Source organism: Apis laboriosa, unplaced genomic scaffold (genome assembly GCF_014066325.1).
Source record: "Apis laboriosa isolate Shangri-la unplaced genomic scaffold, ASM1406632v1 scaffold45_cov149, whole genome shotgun sequence".
Taxonomy (NCBI): Eukaryota; Metazoa; Arthropoda; class Insecta; order Hymenoptera; family Apidae; genus Apis; species Apis laboriosa.
The window spans coordinates 1052307-1075908 of record NW_025223361.1 but is presented as its reverse complement, the minus strand read 5'-3'; the positions used below and the strand labels follow the sequence as shown (position 1 = coordinate 1075908).

Below are 23602 nucleotides of genomic sequence, written 5' to 3'. Positions count from 1 at the left end.
TCTAAAATTGGAATTGGAATAATTGTTAGTATATTTGTTGATTTGATTATAATAATATTTTCAGAACTTGAATTCGATATTTTTATTAAAATTGAACATTTATATCAGACGAAGAGAACGATTTTTCTCGTTAACACGATCCTGATTTACCGAACACGTTGATTTTGAAAACTGGGTTAACGAGAGCATAATATCTAAAAAAAAGGGTAATGGTTCCTCTCGATCGCGTGCCGCGTTGGTTAGCGCATCAAACATCATCAGGTCGCCATTTCTGATCCAATTAATCGGAGCTTTGTATTTATCCCTCGCGATGATTAAAATTCTTCGTTATATTTTCGCATGGAAGATGTTTCTTAAAGGAATAGAATGAAACGGAAAAAGATAATTCTTTCAATCTTAATAATCTTTGAACAAGAAGAAACGTGTATTCCCAATTAAAAGTTATTTTTAGAAAAAGAAAAATATAAGATTCTTGACGAGTTTTAAAATATTGATTTGACATCCTAATTAGTTCGATATTCGAAAAATAATAACATTTTAATTCTGTAAAAGATTAAATAAAATTCGATCAAGTCTTATTAAAAATTAGAAAAAAATTTAAATCGTTATAAACTGGAAAGATAGTGAATTTTAATTAATGAACGGAAGATCGTCGAAAGCGCGAAACCTTATGCTTCAAAACGGTTTTTCATTTATCTCGATACAACTTCCGGTACTCGAGATATCATCGTGTAAAGAAAAGGGTAATTTTTAACTATTTATCTATTTTCTTTCGTACACTCGAATCTCTCGTTCGCGCATCGCTGATTCCTTTCAATTTATCTTAAAATTCTCGATTAAAATTGAAAGAAATTCAAAGCGGTATAACTTCAAAGATAATAATTTCCGGTCAATGAATGAAAGAGCATTGGAAAGGAGGAATCTTCCTCTTTAAAGTGTTTTTTCATTTATCCCGATACGGCTTCCGGTTCCTGAGATTTCGTCGTGTAAAGAAAAAGATAATTTTCAATCCGTTTGTTATCTCCGTCCTTACAGCTTACTCGGATAACTCTCGTTCGCACTTCGTCTCACTGACCTATCCCAAACTCCAGACAAGTGACAGACGTAATTCCTGGAAGATGTATTACACGTTTCCAGAGGAAAAAAAAAGTTACTAGATTCATTCATGGTTTTCACGTGCTCTTTGAGTTTTTATATCTCAGCAACCAATTGAGATATAAAGGGATGAAAGAAAAAAATGACTTCTCTGTTTATTTCTCGAGTAAAATTTCGAGTAAAGATAAAATTTCTTTCGTTTTTTTTTTCTTTTTTTTTTTTTATATGGAAAATGTGTTAAGTTTTTTTGTACGATTTTTGAGTGTTTCTGGATTTTACAAAAATGTTACATTGACTAGATGAGAAAAGTAGTTGTGGAATCATAGCAATATCTTTGTTGGCCAAAATCTCGTTTACGGATTGTGACAAGATATTTTGTCGTGAGCCAGAATTCAAGGCTGAGCAATTTCGCACGAATGAGTTTTTTCCCTAGATTTTTAAAAATATTACGATAATAAATTTTAGCTTGCTTCTTCCATTCGCTGGTTTCAATTTATTAAATGTTTTTGTTGCGTTATTGTTATGTTTGAATATGTTTGAAAGCAACGTATAAATAATAATATAACGATACTTGATATTTTTTTTTTTTTTATTTCACGATCGATAAAACAGTACTGTTATAAAAATGATCGTAAAATACAGTTGAAATTGATGTTGAATCAAAACATGGCCGTTCACAAAAGTTACTTATTATTGCAAAAATTGTTGAAAAAAAATTATAAAATTATTCAATCATATAAGCTATTTATATAATTAATATTTATTTAAGCTTTTTTGAATCTCATTTTAAAATTTCCTCCACTTTTTCATATTTTCTGAATTTGACAAAATATTATTCATCACTTTTTCATACAATCTTTTTATTTTTTACTTTAACACAAACGATATATCGTATAATCTCTAATTCTTTCATGATTTTTATCGTTTTATATAAAAAAAAATTTTCAATCTAAAAATAATTTTATATAATATTTCTTTTCAAATTGTTTTCTAAAAGAATAATAAAATAGCTTTTATGAAGATAATATCTCCAACAATAGTTGCCCTCATATACTTCTACGACCACGGAACCACCATTGTACTTTACCATCGATCGTATATTGTCAAGTTTTATTTCTATATTGAGTTTTTTTTTTTTTCTATACCTAAGGAAGTCAACTAGATCAATTTATAGATAATAAACACTCTTTTATTGGAAAATCTATATATATATATTTAAAAGAATTACTCTTATAAATTTTAAATGTTAAATTAAAACTTAAATTTATATTATATCGAATGATTTATTCTCTTTTCGAAAAATTCCGTGAATGAATAAATTTCATAATGCATCTCTTTTTCAACATTCCACGTATAAAAATCTTTTCTTCTCTACAATTTATTTTTCCTATTGATTTCCACGGATATTTCCACGAATGTTATTTCTTTCCTCGATAATTTTCGAGAATATATCGGTATAATTAGGCTAATATTAGGTTTAATATTAATTCTACTATGGCTTTACTTTATTATCTCCATCTTATCTTATTTTTTTTTCAACATCTAATTTACATCTTATTTTCTAAAAGATTAAAAAACATAGCTTTCCTTGCACGTCTTTATATTCTTCCATTTCACCATTACTATTTTTTCCTAAACTATAATTTTAATTTTATTAAAATTATTATAAAATTATTTTATTAAAATTATTAAAATAATATAATAATAAATATAAAAATATTTTATTAAAAAATTATTATAATTTTATTATTAAAAATTATTAAATATTAAACTATAATTTTAACTATAGTTTTAATTTAAAATAACGTGAAATTATTCAGCATAATTTCCTTCTAAAATTGTTGATTATCATAGTATCATTATGATGATGATCCTCGAATTGGAAAACGAAAAAAAGATTAATCTTATTAACTGCATCTGTTGCTTTAAAAAAAAAAAAAAAAAACAATAACAAACCGTTTGGTGGATGTAACGTTGAATAGTTACAGGTTGGTGGAAACGTGGTCCAGGAACGCGTTAATTAATGGGTGTCGGTGGAGGAACTCGATGTGGAACGAGGCAACCGTAAATCACTGCGTCAAGTATCATAAAATAGACAGATGGTTTCATTTTCTCTCTTGTTTCCTTTCCTCCCGAGATTCTCCTCCTTTTTTTCTTCTTTTTCTTCTTCTTCTTCGATCGAAAATCTCGTTTCTTTCTCAAGAAAGCAAAATTTACTTTTTCTAAATATAATCCCGATCCGACTTTCAACAGATGAATTATGTAAAGTAGATTCATAATTATATGTAATTTTATTATTTCTCAATTCGTAGAAATATATATTAAATTTGTCAAATTAACAAAAGCAAATAAAATAAACATTTATTTATTAACAAAAGTTAGGAGATAATCATTTACGAAACGACGAATTAGAAGTGAAAATAAGAAGACAACAGTTCCACTCATCAACAAATTATATATTAATGCAAAAAGTAAAGCTACATACCTCAAACTTTTGCCAATAATTGTATTCATATATTTACAATTTACATCTCATAAAAATCGAGTCTATTCGACATATTATAAATCACGATTCATCATTTTTGATCCAACCACTTTGTTGCTCTATCCTGTTTTCGGATTCGATTACACCTTTTCAGAAACTGATCTCCTATTCAACGTTATCCCACCGATACGTACACATACCGATATTATCGATTAAGCAAGATGATATTCACTGCCGCCGTTTAACATTGCCTCAGTCGATCAATTCATTTCTGATATGAAAAAAAATAAAAAAAAAAAAACAAAAAGGAAAGCGGTGGAGCGGATGGAGAAGACAAAACAGAAACAATTGGAAAGTTCAGTTTCATTTATCACCACCGCGACCCAGTTGTCCCTCTTCTCCTGGAAAAGCCTGGTCACTTGCACGATATCGGGTACTTGGCCATCGATCCACATAATGTCTCTCCTCTTTCAATAATTCTGCCTCTATCCACACACCAGCGATCGCGCCCATTTTCCCCCATCGCACTGGCTCAGATATGGTTATTGAGCTAGTTGGTACGAGTATTCTTTAAGTGGTTCTTGGTATTTAAGATAGGCGACGTCGATATTGAACGATGTCTTTTCGTTAACGAGATATTACAAACGTTACGTGTACCTTTTGAACAGCTTTCTTTACTTTGCAAAGAATGTGTAATTAATTGGCCAATATTTTGCAAAGACTTGTGCTTAAGGAAAAAGATGTAACATTTTAAAGCCTCTGTTGTTTGATAAATTGTTTGAGTAAATGTAACAGCTTCAGTTAATATAATAGTTTTGTTGTAGCTTTCAGTATTACTTGAATTATTTTGTTCCTCCATAAGTAATCACATTGAATGTCATTGAGTCCAGTGGGATTTAAAATCTCAAAATCTCTAATTTATTTTCCCCATCACAAATGATGGAACATTTCCATTCGACCTCATTGAATGAGTCACATCATTTAATAGTTTCTCATAGGTATGGATAATCAGAGTGATGGAAATTTTAAATTTGTCAAACTAATAAATATATTTATTAACAAAAGTTAGGAGATAATCATTTATCAAATGATGAATTAGAAAATAAGAAGACAACAGTTCCATTCATCAATAAATTATATATTAATGCAAAAAGTAAAGCTACATATCTCAACTTTTGCCAATAAGTGTATTCATATATATTTATAATATCTCATAAAATTTATAATATCTCTATTTTGCTAGTTTTACTGTACTTTTCATTCTCATTGAATGAAATAGTCCATTGTTCATTAGGAGTTCTTATATAAGAATTTCCAATAGGATCTAAAATATTAGCTTTGCTCTCAATTTTAATTGCATTATTTCACATTTAATGATAAGTTTTCTCCTTATATATATATATACACATACAGTGCAATAATAAAGTAATAGATAATTTAATGAGGCAATGTAGGTTCTCAACTCCACTATTGTATCTTTGTCCAATATTTCCATAATTTTTCACTCAAAATAGCCAACCACGATCATCCATATGAAAATAACAAATTGGTCAGCGGCTGTTTTACGCTTTACCGAGTTTATTACATCGTCTGCAGCCCGTGGCTCTCCACTGCGGCCTGCAGTTGTCGAACAGCATTGGTTCAGAGAATCGTTACGCTCTTGAAAATCCTCGCAATAATTGTGCGCGGTATTTGTGTCCAAAACACGTAACCCCACCCCGAAAAAAAAAAAAGAGAAGAGAAGAGAATCTCGAGTGCTAGAAATAGAGCAATAGCCTCGTTAGTCCCTCTCACGATGAAATAAGGGTTGAAAGCGCTCTTGGGAGAAGAAACTAACAATCTTCCATTCTCTTCATGTTCTTCCTCGACCCTTCTTTTCTCGACTCCACCATTTTATTCCTACGTAGTTTCATCCTCGCCCTCGAATTCTTCTTACCTTGTCGTAAGCAACGTTTTGTTTCTTGCCAGATTTATTTTTTAATAATATTCAATAAAATTCAATATTATTATATTCAATATTCCAATTTGGATTGGAGGAAAGTTGATGTAGAAAAATGTCTTATTTATTACATTTCAAGCAATTTATAATTTATACATTTCAAGCAATTTATAATTTAATTAAGAATAAAAGGATTCGTGGAAGTGAAATTTATATATAGATATAAAAAATACACAGATATAAAAATTAAATGAAAATATATATAAATTCAACATAATTTTCTGTGATCGTCGAGATTCGACATACCATATAATAAACGATTGAATTAATGAGCATTAGTTACATTAATTGCAATACTGAATCTAAATAATTACTTAATGGCAGGTATGTACGTCTCTTTCAATGGCTAATTAATTATTAGGACGAATTAAATTAATTTATAGATCGATCGACGAACAACAAATCCTGGTTGTTAACGAAGAGGAGAAATTCGTCCGTTTCAATTTTATTATAGTATAATTTAATTAACTTCAATGAACTTTTCGGTAGAAGCGGTCAGGTATATTACAAACTTTTTCGTATAAAGCTGACCTGAAATTCCAGTGTGCCGAGGATGAACGATACGACATTCCCGCGTTTGCTTCGACATCGTAATTTTGATTATGAAATATTTAAGAAATTGTACCAGTTTCATACACACACACAAACACACAAAAGAATTATATTAAAATTACAAAAGTGACACGATTTATTTTCTCTAAGTGGGGTAAAACTAAACTACGATCTTCGCAATTTTTAACGAAGAATTTCCAATTTTCTTTTTTTTTTTTCTCTTTCACGATGACGGATTATGGATCAGCCATAATCCATAATCCGTTCGCCAGTTGTAAAAAATGCAGGGTGGAAGCGTAATCGGGAGCATGAATTAAAGATGGGGATGCTCCAAGTTACGGGACAATTCGGAAAAATTCAGATTTCCCTTAGATTACACAGATCCCCCTTACGATTTATCCCAAACCGTTTGTTGTCGCGCGAAACCCTTCAACGAGGATCAATCGGAATATTCCTCCCCCCTTTATTTCCCCTCCAACTCCCCGGAAACCAATTTTACCGCTCAAAGGTGGAAAGTTTCTACCGTCTTCTTTTTTCTGATTTTGTCCGTCGTTTACGACCATTTTATCTTTCATTCGGGATCAAGGAATTGATTGTCATGTGACATAGATTGTATATCAGTTCCAAAAATTTTCCAATGAAATTTCGACCGATTTATGAGGATATTTCGTGGATATTTCGAGGATAGAAAATTCATTTTATTTACACCACAGATTGTCTTTTCGTTTGCGAGGTTATGTTATTTTCTCATTCAATGGGAACCTGACCCAGATACTGACTCGGGATAATGATGCCCGAGAATTGAGTTTTCCTCCAGTTCTAATTGAAAAATAAGTTTGTATCGTTTGGCGAGCATTGTTGTTGGCGAGTTTGTTGGGGGAAAAATTTTTGCGCTTCTTGAATTGAGAATTGAAAATTAATTTTATATGACAGATGTATCTGTGCGCCAATTGCTAATTGTTTCTTTTTATGTCAGTTATTTATGATTCAGATTATCTTATAGATATAGATAGATATTTTGTTAATAATTTGAATTATTATTCTAACGAATAAAGTTTTTTTACCTTTAGGAAATTTATGCTAATATTTCTATAAAATAAATTTCTGAATTCATTCAGATTCATTTAGATTCATTCTATGGAAATAGCTCATTGAATAGATCACTTAATATAATCAGCTTCATGATATCATCCTCTTAAATCAAATTTACATAATGTTATTTGTTTCTTGAAAATTCTTTTATTATTGCAAATCGATATACTCTTTTATTTTATTCTTTTGTTCTATTTATTTTCTCGTAACTTGTATGATTTATCACTCGTAAGATTAATAAACGTATTTATAAAACATGTTGTTAATTTATTATAAAATTTAAAAAAAAGAATAAAGAGATTGTAAATTCTCAATCAAATAATATACACACAATTTAGGTATTGGAATATGAATGCAAAAGTAAAAGATAAACGAGAATATTACGCTTCTTATAATCCCTTATCCCTTATGTAAAATAGACAAAACTTTCTCCTCCAACTAATATCCACAATGACTCGAAATGAGCGTAATTAACCCAAGATTTCAGGGGGAATAATTTGCGCTCTTTTCGAACGAAGAGGTGGCCGTAAAAGGGAAACGACCGCGGGCTATAATTGCGGCCATTGCGCGAAACCGCATAACAGATTTATTCGAAAAAGCTTTTCGGCAAAACTTGTAATTTTTTCTCTCGCATTTTTCGAGTTTCAATTACAGAGATACGGTCGAAAAATGAATATTTTCTACTCCTCCTTATCCTTGTGATATTATTTATTATTTATTATTAATTCTCGAACTTTTAATTACGCCTGCTCTCCGAGAGATTGCTCTTATTATTTCCAATTTTGATATTAATAAAAATAACAATAGAGTTGTAATTCTTATCCAATTGTTATTCGATTTTCCTTCGAACAGATATATCTGATGTTATGTTTGTATTTAAAAATTTCTCTCCGTTGCATTATTATTGAAACTAGAATTTTTCAAAATTAGATCTTCCTCGAGTGAAAAAGAGGATCGATAAATAATTAATAATAAAACGAGGGGGTGGAATTTGGAAATTCGGCGAAAGACGATCGAAGGAAGAGAAAACGAAAGTTGGCTGTTTCACGTGGGGCATTAAGGGTTGAAGGCGCGTGAAGGGGAGCTTCGAAAATTGGTGGTTATGGCGCTCAGGTGGCCCATAACTAACCGAGTTTATACCGATTCTGCAGGGTTTCACGTTTCTTCGCCCTCTATAACTTAGTTCTATTAAAGAGTCCGACGTATAAGACTTTTTCCTTCTGAAATGTATTCCCTTTTATCACGATAATTGGAAAGAGGATCGTTAAATGGGGACTGGAGCGGAGATTATATGTTAAAAAAATACGAAAAATTTACCAAAATGGATGTTGGTAAATTTCAATTAATCTCGGTTGGAAAATTGGAAGGAGATCGTTAAACGAGAATTGCGGTGTAAATTATGAAGTGGAAAAAAAAGAAGTGGATTAAAAAATTTTGCGTATTAGGAATGTAATAAATTTTCATTAGATGGATAATTTGATCGTGATAATTAGAGGGGATTTGAAATATAATTTATAGAAGAAAATACAAAAGAAATGCAAAAGAAATGCATGATTAATACATTTTAATTTCTACGATTCCTCCATGGACGAGAGAGATAATCGTAAGGGCAAAATTCTTTTTTCTTGAAAATTCTTGAATTTCATTAACAATTTTTTCGAGCAATATTGCAAAAAAATTATTAGTTCCACTTTATTAAATTCTTTTTCGTGTGAAATAAATTTCGCAAATACATTGAACGTATTTATTTATATTTCACATATTTATATTTAAAAATATAATCAACGAAAAAAATATTACAATTATAACATTATAATAAATATAAGAATTAAAAAATTAATTTTCAACACGATTATTTTCGACATAATTAAACAATTAAATTCCAATTACATTTCACGTTGTAAACGATCGATTTTATCGAGGTTATGCACGTTTTTCTGCACTAAAACATCCAACATTTGCTTTATCTGTTACTGTCGGTTTATATATATATATATATTTTTATTTAATTCCCATTTTCCCCAAAATATTTACAATAACCCGCGCGAAAAGTTTCAAAGCTAAATTTGGATTGTAAATGAAACGAAAACCGGACTGGCATGCTAGTTTTTCCAACTCGCAAAAAAATATTTTCCCTGGTAAACGCCGAAGAGGCGAGTTTTTCAAACGCGAAACGCATCGTCTCGCGTTCCTTTTCGTCCAGCTTATACATATCGGGGGGAGGGGTTTAATTTGCTCAAGCGCAAAATAAATAGTAGATAGTAAATAACGCGGGATGAGAGAAATGGAACAGAGAGAATGTTGAAATTTAATTACAACGAATATAAAATATATATTTCTGACTCGAAACTCGAAACATCGTATAATCACATTTCTTTTTTTTTTTTTTTTTGCGTGATAATAATATTTCCACGAAATGTGTATTGGATGTTTTTACGAGAAAAAAATAAATAAATAAATATTTTCTTGAATCTACTTCCGTCGAATACCATCAGCTTACATCGATATTTTTAGTTTACATTTTTACAACACTCGTGAAGAAAAAAAATGAAAAGAAATAACTTTCCACGTACCAAGTCATTGGTCAATACTCAATAATTTTATTATACTAACATGATTAGGAAAACAATTAATTGAATATACATTTACATATATTAATATATTCTTTACAACAACATATTTTTTATACTTCTTTATAATATTCTATTCAAGAAAAATATGAGACAGATTAATTTGAAAATCTAATTAATTAATTTTTAAAAATAATAAGTTAATGGACTTGAATAAGTATATATTTTGAAAATATAATATAGAAATAAAATTTTCTATTAACTTTAAAATTTAATTTAATAATAATTCTTTTATTAAATATAAATATATTAAATATATTATTACTAATATTAATATTTCTGTTCAACATATATATATGAATTAATTTATCAAATCGAGGTAAAATTCCTCGAACTCAAATAATTAAACAAATATGAAAAATATAAATTAAAATAAATTTAATTGATCAATATTCAAATCCATAAAATATAATACTTGTTAAAATCAATCTTATAAACATAATATTTATATATTCAGATAAAAAAATTAAAACAAATATTCTTCTATGATATTCAAAATTAAATCCAAAAACTAATTCTGATTCTCCCTCAATTAAATCAAATGGTGTCCGATTCATCGAATCATTTTCGAATCTTCGATCCAAAGATCTCTCTCTGCGTATACAAATGGATGTTTCTGAGAAGAGTCAATAACGCGACGCTATTAATTCACCTGTCGGCGGTATAATTTCGCGGGAAAAGGGAGGCGAGTGGAGGAAACGGAAATCAATGTCCTCGATTTCTTGGCGGAGGGGAAATTCTTGTTCACGGAACACGAAAACAATACAGGCGAGAAAATCGAATAGAATAGAGAGAGAGAGAGAGAGAGAGAGAGAAGGGAAGGGGATGAATGAAAATCGAGAGACATCGTTTTCGAAAGTTTAAGAATGCTAGTGATAAAAGTTAGTGGTTTGGAATCCCATCGTGTCGGTTGTCGTTCTCGATCGAGCGAACGAGTTTAAGGTTTGATAAAACAACGATATCTTCACTGGCAAAATCGAATACGATCGAATACTCGTGCAGTTCTTTAAAGAGATTTCCTTCCCTCACCGAACAAACAGATTAATTCGTTTGCAAATTATAACTTTGAAATTAAAATTGTAAAATTTTTATTAAAAAAAGAAAAAACTCAAGATCTCGATTTTTGATATATTAAAGAGAAGAAACTGCTACTGTAATTTTGTTGCTGTGTTGAAAATTATTTTTATCGTTTATTGTTATTGTATATTAATTACAATAAAATGTAATAGAATATAAATAATCAATTTTAAACACGAAAGATAAAATTCATATATTCATTAATTATGTATTAATAATTCTTCGACACGAATATAACATAATTTTTCAAAAATTGAATTTTTAATTTCGATATTAATTATTTATTAATGTACACCAAATTATAAATATAATTGCATCTTGTTTTTTATACGCGTAAAATAAAACATACTCCGAAATATAAAATAATTACATCAGTATCAGAAAATGATCAGATTGATTTTCCACTACATCATCGTTAAATTGTATTGTCAATGTTTCGATAGCTTTAGAAACACACGGAATCTTCGCGCGTCAAGTTGTTAATCAAATAATTTCCGACGAAACGAGGAGAGAAAAGCGGATAAAGTCGAAGCTTCGACTTTAGTTGTATCGTATAATAATAATATATTCGGATACTTTGATGATTAATTAATTATGAATGAATCGAAACACTTCGAATCAAAAATGCCTGTTTTACTCTGTTTTCTTTCCATTATGAAATTAATATCATGAAAAGTTCTTATTGAATCTTTTTTTTTTTTTTTTTATGTATTAAAATATACTGATGAAATCTAAATTCTAAATACAAATTTATAAATTTAGAATTAATTTAAATATATAATCTGTTGATTCATGATAGATATTCTATATATACTGATAGATTTAATCCTTTGAGCTTTATAGTCCATCATTAAAGGTATTATATATTATTATCCTTTTTTATTCTTATTATTTCAATGTACAAATATGTAATAAAACAATATGTAAACTAATGTTTTTATTATATTACACTTGAAAATAATATGCTTCTGATTTCTTGATTTTTAAATTAAAAATAGATACATCTTCGAATATTTTTAAGCAATAACTAAAATGCCTAAGAGATTCCATTGTTCGAGGATGTAAATTTTCTCTCTTTTATTGAAAATATAAGTAATAAGTAATCAAGAAAGTTTCATCATATTTTCGTAACGGAGAAGAAAAGAAAAGAATACGCGAAAAGGAACGTGAAAGAAAAACCTATTAATTAAAATAAATATCGTAACCCTTGGGGAAAGAAGAATCATAAATATCTTATGAAAAGTTACAATTTCAGAAAGCTGAAGATTCTTTTTTCCTTGCAGATTAATTAAAAATTTTTAACAACTTTTTCTCCAATCAATTCCTCTTCCAAATTTTCCTCTTCAATAAAATATTCGTTTCGCAAATGTTATAATCACACACACACACACACACACATACACATATGTATATCATAAAAGAACTACGTTTAATGCAATCATGCAATAAATCTTACAATTGAAACTGAACAAGAGTCGTTTCTCTTGGATTCTCTTCAATTCTACCAGGATTGAAGTACCTTTTACACAATTGAGACTTGTCTCGAGACATGTCTCGCGGTTAGTAATGGGATCGGATCGAGACAAGTCTCGATCCACGCAAGGAACATATATATTTTATTATACGGAGATTCGAGATAATTCCAAGTGATCTCGAATTCACAGTGAAACTCTACTACTGTATTCTATTATATACATCTTTTTTACCTTTAAATTTTGCATAAATGAACAATATCAGCAATCTAATTATCACACTCTAAATTTACAATATTCGAATATACATTATTATTGACACATTGCAGGGAAAATATTTAACGAAATCTTTTAGATAAATTCGTCCACTAATTGGCTGAAAATTAGAATTGGATGAAATTGTTCCTATTACACGAACGTATTTGTTATTCCCTGATAAATTTATACAAATGAAGTTTTATCGTGGTGGTCGCAACTATCTCAAAGTACGCCTCGAGGCAAGCGCTTTAACAAGATCACTTTTAACAAGAATCTTTCGCGAGAACAAGGAAGGATCGAAGAAATTTTTGCAGCAACGTTTTTTCTCGTAAATTCGTTCAAACTGAATCTACGAAAATGGATAATTCTAATAATTTTACCGATTAATTTCATTCATGGTCTACACTTTCGATTTTATCGCGTATTTTTCTTCTCTTAAAGAAAATAAAGACGCAAACGTTTTCTCGGTTATTCAATAATTTATCGTGAAATGAGAGATAGTTATATTCGAAGTTAAGAAAGTTGGGATGCGAAGAAGAAGCGCTTTTCGCAGTTTCTCGACTGAAAAAAAAGAAGGTAGACGTAATTTTAGCAACGTAAGGGATGATCCCATGAAAATTCGACACACGACGAGGTCGCCATTTTCCCATTCTGTCCATGGACAGGAATGATACCCTCGAGTTTCTTTGAATTCAGGATTCGTGTTTCACGTCTCGCTAACCCCATGACCTCGTCGCGATCAATTTTAGATGGAATTTCACTTGAGTAGAAACTTTACCCTGCCTAACGTATCGCAACTCACCATTTCGAGGCCGAGGCGAAACTGAAAATTACCTTATAAAACGCCATTTTGCTCGACGGAAAATAAAAATATTTCCAACAAATCGTTTCTCCAGGAAATATAACGCGCAATCGGTCGCACAAAAGGAGTCTGGATACAAGAAAATTTTATTTTCGTGCAAAATTTGTGTATTTTTTTCGAATGGAAAATTTCTTTGAATGCGCGAAATCAACTTATAAATTTTCACTGTTTTCGAATAGGTTAAAAATCTAATTATTTCATAGTTTAAAATTTTTTAAATTTTATTCTCATCTTGTTGTTATTATGAAATTAAATATAAACGTTGATTTTAACCAAAGTGATACTCCATTAGGGTGTAAAATATTATACCATTATCAAATCTTTCTGTAAGAGTATTACAAAGTGATGTTAAAACTTTTATGAATCTGTATATTCCACGTGTTATATAAGATCAACATGGCTATTGATTGACAAACACGATTCGTGTTTACCGATTCTTACCGCGGTACGATTGAATTAACCGATGTTTACACGAATGAAAATCGACGTATGGTTAATAATAACTAAGGAAATAATATTTAAACCATTCCCTTCCATTTTCTATCTATTGATTTTATCACTCTGCGGTCGAATTCGGGATAATTAAATTGAAACAACGATAAATTAACACGCGTTTCGATATTTGGACATTACATTATTGTCCGATAAATTCTCCTACAAAGATATTTTTACGACAAGAATAGTATTTATCGACCAAAGTTCGAAATTTTTCTATATACATATTCCATGCAATATATTTTTTATTAACGTGAAAAGTTTGTACAAAGTTTTGTAATCCTTTTTTTATATTTCTTTTTATCGAATTATTATAGTTTCGAATTGAAAGATTTGGAATCGATAATATAATGATATAGATATGCATTAAAAATTTTCTTATATACATATATATTTATGCATGTGGGAAAATTCTTTATTCAAATGTAATATTCTGATTAATCTGATATGCAAGATATGAGCAATCATATTTCCAAAATTGAATTTCTCTCTATATTTTTTTTTTATATCCAGTATATGCATCAAAGTATATCGAGTTGACCATCGTTGTAAATGTATATCAAGCGGCAGCGATACGAATACGTTGGATTAATTAAAAAAAATTAGCATGCAGAGAATAATTTCACTTACATTTCCATTCACAATGGATCTCTCGTTTTTTTTTCACGTGTATCATCGAGTGTCCAGAAAATACGAAACGAGAATAAAATTTATTTCTGGGTCAATCGACGAATCGTTCTTTTTTTTTTTTTTTTTTTTTTTACTTTTCTTGATCTATATTTTCCACGATATTACCCGATGAAAAGCTACGTTGCCGCGAAAAGCAATAATAAGAAATTCGTTCTATCGGATCCACTTTGCTCGTGGATAAAATTTAACAGGATGTTCGAAATCGAAATCGGCAAACGTTGCCGATCATATTTGGAAACGTTCGTTACGAAGGAAAAAATTAAAATTGCACGATTATTTTCTGTATAGTCGAAAAATTGCAATTAATTTTCCAGATTAAACGTGGAAAAGTTTTTATCGAGCACGAATTTTTCTCCGATGCACATTTTTTTTTGGATCTTTTCATCTCTTTTTAAATAGATTTTTACGTACAAATATTACGTTATTTTAATATTATATTCTGTATTATTAATTATAACTCTTTCGAATCTTATCATTCTCAAATTTCCATATACGTTTCAATATGTTCATTCGATATTACAATGATTTAATGACACTCTTAATTATCATTACACTTTTCTATGTGTTTATACAATTCTTCTTCTTTTACGAAAAAAAAGAATGCAACTGTTGAGCATATTTTATACATATTTATATCTTTATTTTATACGTATCTATTTATAGTAATTATTTATATTAATTATTTTCCCTATACGTATAACCATTCGACTTCAGTTTTGAAAATAATATGATAAAAATATGTCAAATACTATATACACAATCCTATATTATTATTTTATACACTGTATTCATTTTTATTAAAAATAAAAAAAATAAAAAGTTCAATATTTATATATTTCGTGAAATTGTATATATTCGATCGAAAAGCGATGGTTTTTACTGTACGAAATTGTGAAAATGAACAAACGAACGATTCGTCAATGTTGATGTACAAAGTGTAAATGTATCGTAATGGGGTCGCGATCGAAAAGCTCGAGTAGAGTGTATTGCGCATTTTAAATTGTTCAAATATGATGATACGTCCCCCCCTTTTCGCGGAATTTAATTCGACAAATGCTCATGACGTCATTTCAAATGACGAAAATTTAACCTGAAAGGGGAAATCGTGATAAATCGTGATAAATCGTGATAAATTCGCCGAAACTCATTGATCTCTGGCTAAAATTTCATTACGATTGACGACGCGTGATATCGTTAAAATGCCAATCACGAACTTTTTCCTCCTCTCCTAATAAATACACGGGGAAAATTTGTTGTTAGGCAACTATCGATAATATTTCGATATCGAAATATCGAATTCATTATATCGAAATGCGAAAATGTATTTAAAAGTTCGAAGAACTTTTATTATAAATGCTTATTTGCTGCAATTGTTGACATAATTATCGTTAATATAGAAATAAGTTTTTGATTCGATCTTTGAAAATTTGAAAATCGATTCTTTTTTTTTTTTTTTTACCTAAATCCTGGACGATTAATATGAACTAGATGATATATGTATTTCCTCTAAAACTTTTCTAACAATAAATGTTAAACGATGCGTTAAGCTCTTCGTAAAAGAGCTTCGATTTCTTTCTTATGTTCCTCAATAGTGAAAATCCAAGATTTTTTTATGGATTATCAGCTATTATTCAACTTTTTATATCAATCTCTAATCTTTAAACGGACCATCTAATATTTTATACATCGTCAAAAAACGTTTTATACGTCGTATATCAATTGTCACCAGTACGCTCTTTTCAAGATGAAAGAAAAACTTTATGTATTTTTTAATCGCAGAAATCATATATTATGTGAAAACTAGCAGTAGACCAAGAAAATTTTTATTCTTTAAAATAATAATATTTATTTTGGTTTATAAAGAAAAAAATTATATACCTAAATATTAAATTTTATAAAAGTCACAATTTCGAAATGTAAAAAACTTTTCTTTTATACTTTCTATTTTTAATTTCGAGGACAATCGTCCAAATTTAACAATTATAATAATATAAAAGAGAACCTGAACAGAATGATAATTGAATGAGAAACACGAATATTGTGGAAACTTTTTCGGAAGTGCTTCATTGTAATTAAGCACAGAAATTCGCAATTTTAAATGTAATTCACTATAAAATCTAATTTCAAGTCTCAACAATCATTTGTAGCTATCTATAGAATAGCATTGAATGAGTTTTATAAATAATTCTCTTTTATATTCTTCTATCATATATAAAGAATTAAAAACTTTTTTAGTTATCTAACATTAAGCCATTTAATAATGAAATTTAATATATATATATAGACACAATATTCGAATGCACATTTTTTTAAAATTCCAAACAATAAAAATATGTATGTTAGATATGTTATCAATTCAAATCTTGAATTGATAATATTATAACTAATAGATTGTGAATATGTCAAATTTAAATGTACATAAATATATAGAGTACAACATGAAATGCAAAAAAACACAAAATATTTAAAATATAATAAATGCATTTAAAGAATAAAATAAAGTTTAATATAATTGTAGAAAAATTATAACAATTACAAGACAACTTTAACTTTATACAATTCATTATTATTACATAAAATATTATTCATAAAAAGTAATTATGATATGAAATCTGAAATTATATGATATATATTTACATATTTACATAGATCAAATCTAATATGTATTAATTTATTATTTGATTAATCTATTCGATCACGTTCGAATACTTTTCTCGTATCGATCATATTTTTCTACATTTTCACATGAATATTTCACTAACTTTTACAAAAATACTATATATTATTTTCATATTTGTGTTATAAAACAATTATAACAATTTCGAAACTTAAATTTGAAATACTTTATGATCTTTAGATTTTTAATATTTTTGTATATATATATATACATGATAGAAGAACGAAGGATGATAACCTAAAAATTCAATTTTTTTATATTTATTCTTTATTTTTATATATTTATTCTATTAGAATTCCTTGTGAAATATATCTCAAAGAATATCTGAAGAATATGCACAATCAGTTCTAGAAATTCTGATCAAGCGAATTTAAAATTGGAATAGATGTACGTAGATTAATGCATATTATCGATAGACCATCGAACAACGGAAAATGGAGAATAAAGCACGATTCCCATCCAAACCGTTCAGTGTTATGAATTATCAATGAAATTGACTATCGAAAGCCGATACGTCAGTACAAAAATTTTCAGAATGATAGTCTAAACGAGAAATAGTTGGCAAAATTGTTTCTGCGAAAAAAGAATATGAAACAGTGATTTCATGCACATAGAAACACAACGACAAAGCATTTCGCCATAATCGCAAATAGCATAATCGATTAACTAACATCAATATTGTCTCTGATTTAATATTTAAAAACAGATTTTTTTATCCCTTTTTCTATATCTAATAATAACGTAATAAGAAATAAATGTTTTAAAATGTTCTCATACCTTCGTGTTTTAACTGGTAGACAATTTATATGTTGGAAACTGACCACATTCTGCACATTTTTCTCGACACTAAATCCTCTGGTCGTTCCATCGATCGAACTCTCTCCAACTTCACTCGATAATACGAAAAATCGATTTATTAATAGAAACTGATCGTTGAATATCTAAATATAAAAGTTTTTCGAATAAATCAATGGATAATTTGTAGACACATCACGATTAATGTTTTAAAAGTTTTCTATGAACGAAATTTCTTCAATTTATTCATAAAATATCAACGTTATCGATAAATGGATGACGGATAAATTTCATTTAATAAATTTCTTATTGTAATAATGGCAGAGAACGGTTTCACTGATTTGCACTTAAAATCGATCTCATGCGTATTTTAGATTTTAGATCGTTCGAATTCACGACAATATGCACATGTCTTCGTTTAATCAAATGAACGCGATATCGCGGGAAGATCGAAGAGAATACATTGATTTCTCGTCACTGGCTTGATGACGTGCCATGTCCGTGTATCTAAGAAAGTTTGTCGATCCTGAAGTTTGCCGATCTTGTTCTTTCGAGTCGAGTCACGTTCGAGTTCTTCTCGAGATGCTTCTTCACGATCGAATTTCCCGTATCGCGAAGTTTGTCTTATCCACAGACGATTGATCGTATCACCTTTCTTTGAATCTATATTCATAAGCTAGAACTATTAAAGCGTTGATTCATTATTATGTATGTACGATTACAAATTTAATTTACTTTACGAACGTTTCGATTGGTTTTAAACACGTGTTAAAATTTCGAAATAATTATTTGGTAAATGAAAGTTATAATTTATTTTGATTTATCTTTTAATTTAGTTATCAGGATTTTAAGAACACTTATCTAGGAATAACGTCGACACCGCGAAACCTCGTGTCCTTTTGCCGAGGACTGAACGACTCGTATTTCGCGTGCTTGATCTGCGACGCCTTTAGGCCGACTGCTTGTGAAAATGCGACTTGCTGCGCGCCACGTTTTCTGCGCATGCACCACCATCTTTTCGATACTCTTCTTTATGCGTTTTCGATTCTACGACAGATTGTGAGTTTTTGATTAATTTATCTTTGTTCGGTTACTTTGATTGTGCTTTGATATGTTTTTTGAAGTGTTGAAGTGAAAGTACATTAAAATTCTCAAGTTGCTCTTAAGAATAATTTTGTGGTGGAAGCTGAGATGAGAGTGAAAGTCACTGTTGGATGATTACCCTTACTATGGAGTTCAAATGTAAGTAACATTCAGAAATTTTGGGGATAGATTTTAGAATAAAACTCTCAAAAACTACTCTTGAAAGTAATTTTTTATTAGTGAATATTGACAGTAATTTTTCATATATGAACATTAATTCTACTGAGAATGAAGTCTATTAGCTATTGGTAGTTAGTCTTGATATAGCGTTCATGTAAGAAATAATTTTCAAAAATTTTGCGAATAAATTTAAGAATAAAACTCTCAAAAGTTGCTATGGAGAGTAATTTTTCGTTAGTAAACATCGCTCTGAAAGTAAAACTTATTGAACAATATCTGCTAGTGAAAAATAATTCTTAATAATTTTACGAATAAATTTGAAAATGAAACTATCGAGAGTTTGGTTAAGTTAGGTTAGATTAGAAATTATTTCGCAATGAATGAATATTGTACTGAGTGTGAATGTTATTATCATATAAATTATACAAAAAATTAAATTATTTCAATTACTTTTTATTTTTCTTAACAAAATAAAAAAAGAAAATACCGATTTTAAAAAATTGAAAATTCTTTTTCAACATTTTTTACTTTTAGTTCTAGAAATGATTTTTTTAGGTTATCATATACATATCCATATGTGTACAACTCTTCAAAAAAATACGTAAAAATACATAATTATAAATATAATCCATTCAATCTTAAATTTCAATATTTTCTATTTTCATTAGCATAAATTTTATATATGGTGTATTTATTTTTATCGCATTTGTTTGCCTCTATTATAAAAATAATAATAAAACTTTCTTCATTAAAAATGAAAATTATTTCGGATTCTTTTTTTATTTTTCTCAGTTTTGAAATAATGCTTTAGTTCACTTTGATACTTTGTAACAATGTAACGATTGTGTATTGGATATACTCATAATCGAGAGGCCAAAGATAATAGCCAAAGCTTGAAGACCTTCCGCTTCCGTAGCTCGTTAAGCAGTCCTTGCTCCAGTAACTTTTCGAGACTAGGTCTCTGTTCATATATCATACACACGATTTTGCTCTAATTATTTCACGAGGACGAACATTTTAATGCGATTTCACAGAAATGATGGATGCAGTTCAAGTGCATCGGACTTTGTATACCGTCATTACTATACGTTTCGTTTCTTCGTACATATTCATCATACTAAAAACGCATATATTATATATCTTTAGTTTAAAGACATACAAATCTTTTAAAATATATAATTAAATTCTTCTTTTTTTTAAATATAATTTAAATTTCATTATCCTTGAAATTGGCAAAGTTATAATAAATTTTGTTGTTATTTTATTGATGTTCAAAGACTATGTTATTATGATATTAATAATATAATCGAAATTATATTCAAGACAAATAAATTTATTTTTTAATTTCAATTTATCATTCAGGCTCTTCTTGCATTCAACATTAGAATTCATCTAAATTGTATGTTTTGATCTTGTTAGATAATAGATTGCATAATGAATTAGAAATGCAAATGAAACCAATTAAACATACCACAGAAATGAAAAAAACTTGGGTCTAGGAGTAATATTCTTATTCGTTCCCCATACGAGCACATATTTCAATTTACTGATAGCAAAATGTATGTACACTGATATATCTTCTTTAAATTCACAATATTTTGAAATACATGAGGTATCTCTGCTATTCCAGAAATGTTTTTCTTCGTCGAGATACAAAGATAAAGAGCAATATAGGTAAAACTTGTTCGAATCGCATTAAGATTTCCACGATAAAAAGTACGTTTTATAGATTACTTGATAAACTTTATACTTACTTATAGTTTAAGACAGAATAAAGCTAAAGAGAAGCTAGATGAAATTTTATATTTCTCTTTAACCATACTTTTCAAACACACTTACAGTATATCTCTATACATATACAGAATGTAATCGCTTTATGAAATATTTTGGAGGATTGGTTTTAGAGTCAATATTAACATCTTTGTATATTGTAATAAAGAATCAAAATATTCTGATTTAAAGATAAGTTTTAGTCTGATCTGCTGATTAGAATTTTCATTTGTGATAAAAAATATTAAATTAATTCATTAAAGTTAAAAAATGTAATTATTTTAAAATAGCAATGAATTTGTTTTTGATTATTATAAAAATGAATTTTAAAAAGCAATAGTCTTGTCACATATCAAACTGTAATCTAACCATTGTAATTATCATAAAAGAAGATCCCAAACTCAAAATACTATTTCAAAAAATTAGAAACGAATCTATTATTAGTCAGACAGACTAATGATGATGATCAAATATCAATATCATGTTACTTTTAATATATTAAGTTGTTAGTACAAAGATTTATCTTGCACATTAATAAAACATACATTTACAATTTATTCGCAAATTAAATTTGTAAATTACGATTAACCCAGCACTATCGATTCACTACTGTCATTTAATATTCATAATCTCTTTTGCAATTTATCATATTAATCATAATACCATACAATTCAATATCTTTTAACAATCGTAATTTACTCTTACCTATATGATCCTTGATCCCATCACTAGAGGCTAATTGCACGTATTCTCTACCGAAAAGCTAATTAACTACAAACAATAGACACGTGCATGTTAAATAACCAGGAACAGTGCAACGATTGATGATTAGGATGGTATTATCGATTCCGTTAACGATGCGAGCCCAACTCTTTAGGTTCACGTAATCGTCTACCCGTCTTTCGCTCGCATAGCGAACTTAATCGAATGAATGCTCGCGTGACAATATGAAAGCGACCGCACACTATAGCAAAGCACACTTCTATGTGCAAACGTAGCATGTACTGTGCAACCGCGAAATCACTTGGAACGATAGTATCTAATGCAGTGCTTGTAACGTCGAATTCGTCTTGAATATTCGCTTTTGATGAATGGTTCGAGAGAGCGTGGTACATATTTCGTGGAAACTAAATGTTCGGCAAGTATTAACAATCAAGAAGTTTCCTTTTATCCTGAAAATTGAATCCGATTGACTCGATCGGTAACAAATGTCTTTCGGTATATCGGTAAAGTTAATTTTTGAAATCTTTGAAAGTTTATTTTTTTAATTCGACAATTAGGTAATTAGAAGAAATTTAAATAAATTCTATTAAGCGAGATAATTATTACAATTATTTGGAAAAAGCTTTTTGATAAAATATAATTTTTTCTTTTTTGGTAAATAGAAATTATAATGGAATTTAAGTGGAAATTGTAGGATAGCATTAGGATATTAAGATACACAATGATAGTTTTTTTTTAAATTATTTCATTAATTAATGAATTTATAAATAATAGTACAATACTTTAAAAGTATTTATATATAATAATTTTTTCTTCGAATAAATTATACAGAAGAAATTATAGGATAGCATTAGGATACACAATGATAATTTTTTTTAAATATTTTCATTAATCAATGAATTTATAAATAATAGTACAATACTTTAAAAGTCATAATAATTTTTTCTTCGAATAAATATATTTAAGAACAAGAAATATATACATATAATATATTTTTAAAATGTGAATAATTGATCCTTTCATCCAGAGTTCGAATCCAATCAAATAAAGTTCGAACCTATTTACAAGATTCCATCGCCAGTAACTAATAGCCAGTAACTCGATAAAATTGATTCGAGTACCTGATAGTTGAAAGTTTTCACCCTAATAAACGTACCACGAACGTTTGAAAAATTAATGATTCGACGACGAACTGGGACAAGTCGTTACAACTCTTACAACTAAAATAAAATATCCGATCATCCAAAATCATATTGTACCTTACTTGTTAAATCTTAATTGCGAAATCAAAGAAATCACGAGAACGAAAAACTATCGAAATTTCCAATTCAATTTTGACGAGAAACACTTTAGACACCATATACACCGTAAATTGAATACTGGCAATGTAGGTATGCTCTCACTCACGCATTAGCATTAGGTCACTGTGAGAGCCTATATACCGTATAGCGATTAACCGTATCTATTTGCTCGAATACAAATTCGAAACGCGACCCTGCTTGATTTGCATTCCATTCTATTAACGAGTCACATATAATCATGAATTCCTGATCTTCCCTCAAAACTCATCATCACATCTAGTATATGCAAAGTTGAATTTTTCCCTAATTACAGCAATAGATATTGACTCGAGATATTTCAAAGAGAATCTCTCTCTCTCTCTCTCT

General features: G+C 28.8%; 1 protein-coding gene and 1 long non-coding RNA gene across 5 annotated transcripts in view; one reads left to right on the top strand and one right to left on the bottom strand.

The window, feature by feature from the left end:
* LOC122716341 overlaps window positions 1-21998 on the bottom strand; it is a 46185-nt gene extending 24187 nt beyond the window's left edge. For both annotated transcript variants that reach the window (XM_043939333.1, XM_043939332.1), the window contains exons 1-2: window positions 21918-21998; window positions 18162-19226 (exon numbers count right to left, since the gene is read on the bottom strand). The gene's annotated coding sequence lies outside the window, so the exon portion shown is untranslated. The remainder of the gene's footprint in view (window positions 1-18161; window positions 19227-21917) is intronic.
* Window positions 19205-23602, top strand: part of LOC122716342 — a 48933-nt gene continuing 44535 nt past the window's right edge. For all 3 annotated transcript variants that reach the window (XR_006347005.1, XR_006347004.1, XR_006347003.1), the window contains exon 1: window positions 19205-19421. This is a non-coding gene — a long non-coding RNA (uncharacterized LOC122716342). The remainder of the gene's footprint in view (window positions 19422-23602) is intronic.